Raw genomic sequence first — 7,163 nt, 5'->3', positions numbered from 1 at the left:
AAAGTCATCAGGTGATTCTTCTGAGCTTTTCTTCGGATACACCATCATTTTGTCCATGAATCTATCAAATTGACTAAGGAGGTCTGAGCTGCGGGCCCTTAGTGCCTAATGGGGAAAAATAAAACCACTTCATCACACTGCATCATCTCAGTTTGCTATGTTAGTCAAAGTCACTTGAGAACGAGTCACAGTTCTCTCACCCTGTCAGAGTACTCTATCACTGAAGTTAATCCAGTGCAACAGTATGTGAGCATGTGAACAACATTGAAACTGACGGACTGACTCACCTTCGCTTTGTCCAGATCTTGTTGAAGTTTCTGAAGGTTTTCTTTTATATTTTTCTGAAAAAACAGCATTAAAATCAACATTTAGTTACTTGTGTAGGTTTAGCACACATTAGCACACTTGACTGCAGTTTAAATGAATAAATAGATTAATTAATTAATTAATAAGAAGTTATTCAAGTTCAACTAAACACAAACTTGTGCTCCAGAAGATAAGCCCTCAGTAAAGATCCTAGGATCCCTTATCAGCTGTTGTGGCTTAAATATAGTTATCAGTGGGAACCTCCTTTGATCAGTGTTTCACCTAGTTAGTCCCACACCTCCAGGAGGCTAAGCAGTGATCTCTGGCGTCCCAGAGCCACTCCTTTAGTGCCAGCTCTCACTGCTCCTACGTAGCCAAAACAGCACTGCCACCTTCAACAGACCCAGGCAAAAGCTAATTCAATGGCTCACAATAGATGTGGACTTGCAAATAAATATGAGCAGCTTATTCACCAGATTGTTCTTGTCCATCAGTGAACTTGCAAGGCAAACCAGACACATCAGAGTGAAGAGGAAATACAGGCTTCTGCTCCTCGGAACGGCTGCTGCTGCCATGGCTGTTCTAGATGATAATTATAGGGAAAAGAGTCAATGAAGAATTAAAAACATTAAAACATTTTTTCTGAATTTGTAAAATTTCAGTGTTATAATGTTGACAACATAAACCACCTGGTGGTGATTTTAAGTTTCTGATCTTACCTTTTGATGTAGATTGATGTAGAGTGGCTGTAAAAATGATGAGATGACACACCACAGACTGCTTTATATATACTCCTGGTGTCACCTGGCCAACTGCACAACTTACCTGTGTGTGTGTGTGCGCGCGCCCGCATGTGCTATGTCAGACCATCTCTTAAGTTTCAATTTCACAGAAATTGCGTTTGTCAGTTTGACAGTCCCTACCAGCATTGGTGTAGGTACATGCTGTGAGACACACAACAGACAACAAATCAGTACAAAACTGAGCAAAAATATGTTGTATAGTCTATTAAAAATCTGAAGCTGAAATTGATGGTAAAAAAAAAGTGGTCACCTGATTTATTCTAATTTATTGAACAATTCTTTGATACTGGGACAGACAGTAAATTGATGTGAATTATGTTAAAAAATACTTTAATCAATAAATTGTCGCGTGTTAAATCCTTGTAACCAACTAAAGAAACCATCAGTTGAGATGAAAGGATATTACACATTATGTGTGCTGGGGATGGTGGAAAGCGTCAAAGCTGTTGATCTTCCTTGGAGAACCTGTTCACTTTCACTTCATGAGAAATTTTCAATTGTTTTCTTTCAGTCACTTGATCTTTTATACCAAATGTTACTTTTTTCACCTCAACTCAACTATGCATGCACCTGTATCTACAGGTGTGTTTTGTAATTATTTACAAGAGTGTGTTTGTACAAGCAGGACAAGTTATTCCTTTGTAACTACCTGACACTAACTCTTAATCTTTCTCAGAAAATCTTTTCTCTTTCACTTCATGAGATGTATTTCAGTCAGTTGACCTAATTTATCCTGGTTTCACCTCGACCATGGCACACCTCAACATGCATCCGTATTTGTAAGTGTGTGTTTTGTAACCGTTTCTAGCAGCGTGTTTGTGCATGTAGGAGAGGTTATTCCTCTGTATCTTCCTGACACTTCCTCTTAGGCTTCACTTTCACAGAAATGGTATGTCATGGTTTCACTTTACAGAAAATACTGCCATCAGGAGTTGATGCACACTTAAGATAACAACCCAGACCAAAACTGTACTAAATATGTGATGTATGATGCAAATGTCAAAGTTGACATGATATATTGTTTTTCGCAGCTGTTCGCATAAGCTGTCTGTCGTAGTTGAGTTGGTGCTCGAGGACTGATACTGTGTGGGTGGTAGTTAATATCTGCATGTGGGAGTTGTATACTGTATATATATAAAATTTGCTTGTGAGCATGTTTAATTGTGCTCCTAATGTATTACATAAATCTGATCCCATGTTTATCAGCCTCATCAGCTCTGGCACCATTTCTACAGAGAACTTACCTTTATCCAAAGCCTGGACCTTATATTATAGAGCTGCAATATAAGAAGACATCAAATAACACAAATTTCCATTTGTTATTTTATTAAGGTTGTACAAGTCTGCTAAATGATACTCTTACAATTCATTTACATAACTTATTAACAGAGAAAGATTGTTCCTGGATCAAGAATTTAGATTAAAGAAAACAGAAACAAATAACTTGGGTTATCCTCCTTATTATTTTAGTTAAGTATAAGCATAGATGATAACTACAAACTAGTAACTAGTTACTACAAAAAAGGGCAAAATAACAACAAAAGGACATAAAATGACTACAAAGCAACACAAAAGACCTAAAATAGAAATAGACACTGAATGACCATGAAGAGATGCAAAACCAAATTTTCAGGGCCAGTGCATAGAAACATTAGGATGTAGCTGCACAATAAGAAAGAGAAACTTAACAGATACAATAGATGTAATAACTGAAACAGAGGCACTGAACGACATTGACGTTACAATTCAGCTTGATACTCCTCAAAGGCTTTGATTAATTTCTTTGTTTTTCCCACTTTATGCATATAGTTCTTTATTTTTGCATCTAACTCCTTATTCTGCCCATCTGCGTTGGTTTTGGTTTTCTTCATTAAGCTCTTGAGTCTCTCCTTAAATTCCTGCTGTGCCAGAAAGCTGTCAGGTGATTCCTCTGAGGTTTTCTTCAGAAGTTCCATCATTGGTTCAATGAAGCTTTTATATTTTCCCACAAGCTTTGAATTTGTGTCCTTTTCTGCCTAATGGGAGAAAATAAAACCACTTCATCACTCAGTTTGCTGCATTATGTCAATTGTAGTACATTAAGTCACATGTAAATAAGTTACTGTTCTCTCAGGCTGTCTGTATCACTGAAGTAAGTCCAGTGCAATAATATCAGAGCGTGTGAACATGTAAGCTGACTGACCGACTAACCTTCGCTTTGGCTAGTTCTTCTTGTGCTTTCTGAAGGCTTTTTTTGAGATTTTCCTGCAAACGCAGCATGAGAATCAACATGCAGTTACATATGGAGACATACAAGCATGACAACAGCTCTAATATTGCCTATCATAGCAAGTAGGACTGAAATGTGATTTTTTTTAACAACAAAAGTAGGTTAAACAAAAGTTTATTCACCAGTTTGTTCTTGTGTATCAGTGAATTTGCAAGGCAAACCAGACACAGCAGAGTGAAGAGGAAGAACAGGCCACCAGTCACACCTCGTCCTCTTGGCACGACTGCTGCTGCCATCACTGTTCTAGATAATAATTATTAACCATGAAGAGTCAATGAGAAATTGAAAATATTTTTAAATTTTAATATTTAAAGGTCTATGGTGTAAAAAATGAGTTACAATGTCTGATCCTACCTGTGATGTTAATAGACCGAGAGCTGCTGTGATTAATGCAAATATAATAATAATGTGATGACACATCACAGAATGTGATATTTCCAGTTTGACCTCACCTGTGAGAGCTCATATGAGGCTAGGCAGGCGTGTGTGTGTGTGTCTGAGGCTGTGTGTGTGTCTGAGGCTTTGTGTCAAGACTAAGGGAAACACATATGAAACAAAGCATTGGAAGCTCCTTTGGCCAAAGATTTCAAAATCAACCCTTTTCTGCATTCTGGTGATTGTTTTTTATTGCAGTCAGCTGTCAATGAAAAGTACACAAATGCTACATTAGTGCAGTTAAATTAAGGATCACATATTATGGGTTAAGGCAGGGGTGTCCAAGGCTTTTCGACAGGCGATGTGATAATATGGAGGCCAGGTGTATCTTGTGTCATATGGGCCATTAAAAAAAAACCGAAAAAACACTTAGAAATGAAACAAAAGCAACTGTTTCATCTTTAAATGAAGTAATTTTCAATTTTCTTTGCAGGAAACAGCTGGTGTTAGATAACAGTTTGTTCGCTTCTCTTTATGAAAACACATTTGTTTCACCTGCATAGTTTCTACTTTCTGCATGCCTATAAACTTTACAATTGTCCTGCCATCATGAAGTGAATGAAAATATATATGATTGACACAGTATTGCTTGATTAACCAGTATTATGTCAATCATATAGAATATTTTGAAAGACAAGCAGAGAGCCGCCTGAGAACCACATTTGGCCCCTGGGCCGGAGTTTTGCCATGACTGGGTTAAGGCTAGCATTAGTGTACCTCCTCATAGTTTAAAAAAATAAATTACTGATTTAATGCAACACCTGGCCAGAAAGCTACTGTGAGGGTGGTGCGTTATTATCTGTCTTTGGTTTTACATGTTCAGTTATCATGAGCATTGTGTTGTCTAGGTATGGGGTTTTAGTTTTTTCCCCTCTTACATTTAGTTAGTTATTTTCAGGGTTTCCTGTTTTATTTTGTTATATTTTTTAGTTATGTCTTGTTTAACTTACGGCCTTTGAGTGTTTTCCCACCTCACCTGTTTCCATGAGTTTATCAGTTACACCTGTCGGATCATTTCAGTTCCGAGTTTGTTTGTAGCTTTCCTATCTTTTTGTCCCGGGGTTAAGTTTTTCCGAGTGCTTTGTGTTCCTGGTGTTGTTGGATCAACCTGCCTACCTGGGAGCTCCCATTTGTAAGCTATTTTTTACAAATGAAACCTTTGAACTCTTCCAGATGCCTCATCCTCCGTTTCTGCGTGTGGGTCCAAACCTGCGATTCCTGAGACTGTGAGACAGAGAGGCTGAGTGAACTGGTTTCACTATGTATGAACGAACTAAGAAGTTGAACCTGGAGCAGACTGTGGAGGACAGCTCAAGACTCACAGAATGATGTTCAAACCGGTGAGTAGAACAACACGCTTACTGAACTCTTGAACTCATTCTCTGCATGAAAATGTCAGCAAACACTGCATTGCCTAGTGTTGTGTTTGTGTGTGCTGAGTGTTGTGTAAAACCTGTGCGGCTTCTCCTTTTGCTTTAATATGTGTCTATGTAGCTGCAGCCGCTGTAGAGTTTATACTGTTTATACATCTATGTGTTGTTGCTTTTGCCTCTGGGATGTTTTTATTCGGCTGTGTTTTTAGTCTGCAGCGTTTTTATTCGGCTGTATCTTTACTTGGCTGTGTTTTTATTCTGCTGTTGATTCTACGAGAAGTGTCTGGCTATTTAATTCATGTGCTGTAATAATGCTTGTTGCAATTGTCAGTGTCCACTGACATCTTAGTAATTCTGAGTTTTGCTTTTTTCCTGGTTAATTTTAGGGGAAGTCAAATGAATGTGGCTGTCTTTAGCTTTTGATAATGACATTTTATTTTTTCACATTTAGAACATCATTTAGCAATATGCCTTAACTTGAAAAGATATGCACAGATAATATCACTGCATGTATGTTAATTTAAAATAACAAGCAAACAACAACAGAAAGACAAACCAAATGAGCACCTATCACATAAAGTTAACTCTAAGAAAAATAAGAACATTTTGTTTTAAATTAAGGGGGGTTGAAGGGGTTTCATATGCACAAACATTAATTTTAAAAAGATGCATTATACTGTACACACAGTCACACTGCTCGTATTGCACCATTGTTCATCTTCAGGTCACTCATAAAGTGATCTTGAGAAGGGCCTCTGGAGCGTTCCAGTGTATTGTGGTACTTACTTTTTGAATGAAGTCCTGTAGGTTGCTTGTGAGTTATTAGTGGCTGCCATACATTTTTTAAGCTGCTCATTTTTGTTTCATTTTGGCACTGAGTCTCTCCATGGGAAGTATGTGGAAGATTTCTTTATACCATTATGAATGTTACGAATGTTTTTTGTTTTTTTTTTCATTTGGCGGCTGTATATTTATAACTGATATCCAGTTGTATGCTTGGGCTGCAAAGTGCCATCTGTAGGAATGGAATTTATTTGGACATATGGGGGTCAAGTTGCGGATTGGTTGATTGGTTCCAGCGCTCTGTGTCCAGAGTGTTTCGTTTTCAGGATGTTTCCCCCCTAAGTGTACATGCTTTTCCTCTCCAGCAGCTTAAATCATGCGACTGATGACACTGACTTAGCCGTTGGCCGTTGTTGTTTTCAGAGAAAATGCATTCTTTACTGTGAACACCAGGGGTCAGTATTTGATTATAACAAAAGTTGAACCTGTTGGCAATGCAGAAAACCTTTATTTGAATATGGTGTCTTATTCCAATTATTAATTTATGTTTCATTTATCAGGAATAGTGCACCAGTTATAATGTTAACTGCACAGATAAACACTTCAGCAATACAGGTTTTGTCTTAGTGAGCCACACCACTTAGTCCAACCTCATTGGGAAAGGTAGAGTATTTACCAATGAAGTTCATAGTTTGTTAGTCCACATAAACCTGAAATGCTATAAAATATGTATTCCACTTCATGTCCAAGTCATATCAAACTCTTTCTTCTCTTTTCTTTTACTTTCTGCTCATTGCTCATTGCTGCTCATCTTGTCGTTCTGTTAAAGGATTGTGCAGTGATTACATACACTTTCAGGGTGTCAGCAGGTCCTTAAGAAGTCTTAAAATGTTCAATTATAGAAATGTTAGCCCTTAAAAGTAATTAAATCATCTTAAATTTCAATTTGTAAGGTAGTGATTTTCCAAAAAAAGGATCTAATTTAATTTATCCATCTTTTAAGACATTTTTGTCAAGAGTTGAGCTTTCCTGCTTGAAAGTCAAATGTCTGATGAGAGTCAAATGTCTTAACCCTGATTTTTCAACACTGAACCTAAAACTGTGCTTTTAATATAACTTGTGCTCCCCTTGTTGACAAAATGTATTTTAACCTTGCTCGCTATAATAGCCATATTCTTACATAAACCTTCCTTT

Source organism: Plectropomus leopardus, chromosome 23, assembly GCF_008729295.1.
Source record: "Plectropomus leopardus isolate mb chromosome 23, YSFRI_Pleo_2.0, whole genome shotgun sequence".
NCBI lineage: Eukaryota > Metazoa > Chordata > Actinopteri > Perciformes > Serranidae > Plectropomus > Plectropomus leopardus.
The sequence above is the reverse complement of the archived record's forward strand: the minus strand, read 5'-3'. Positions refer to the sequence as shown.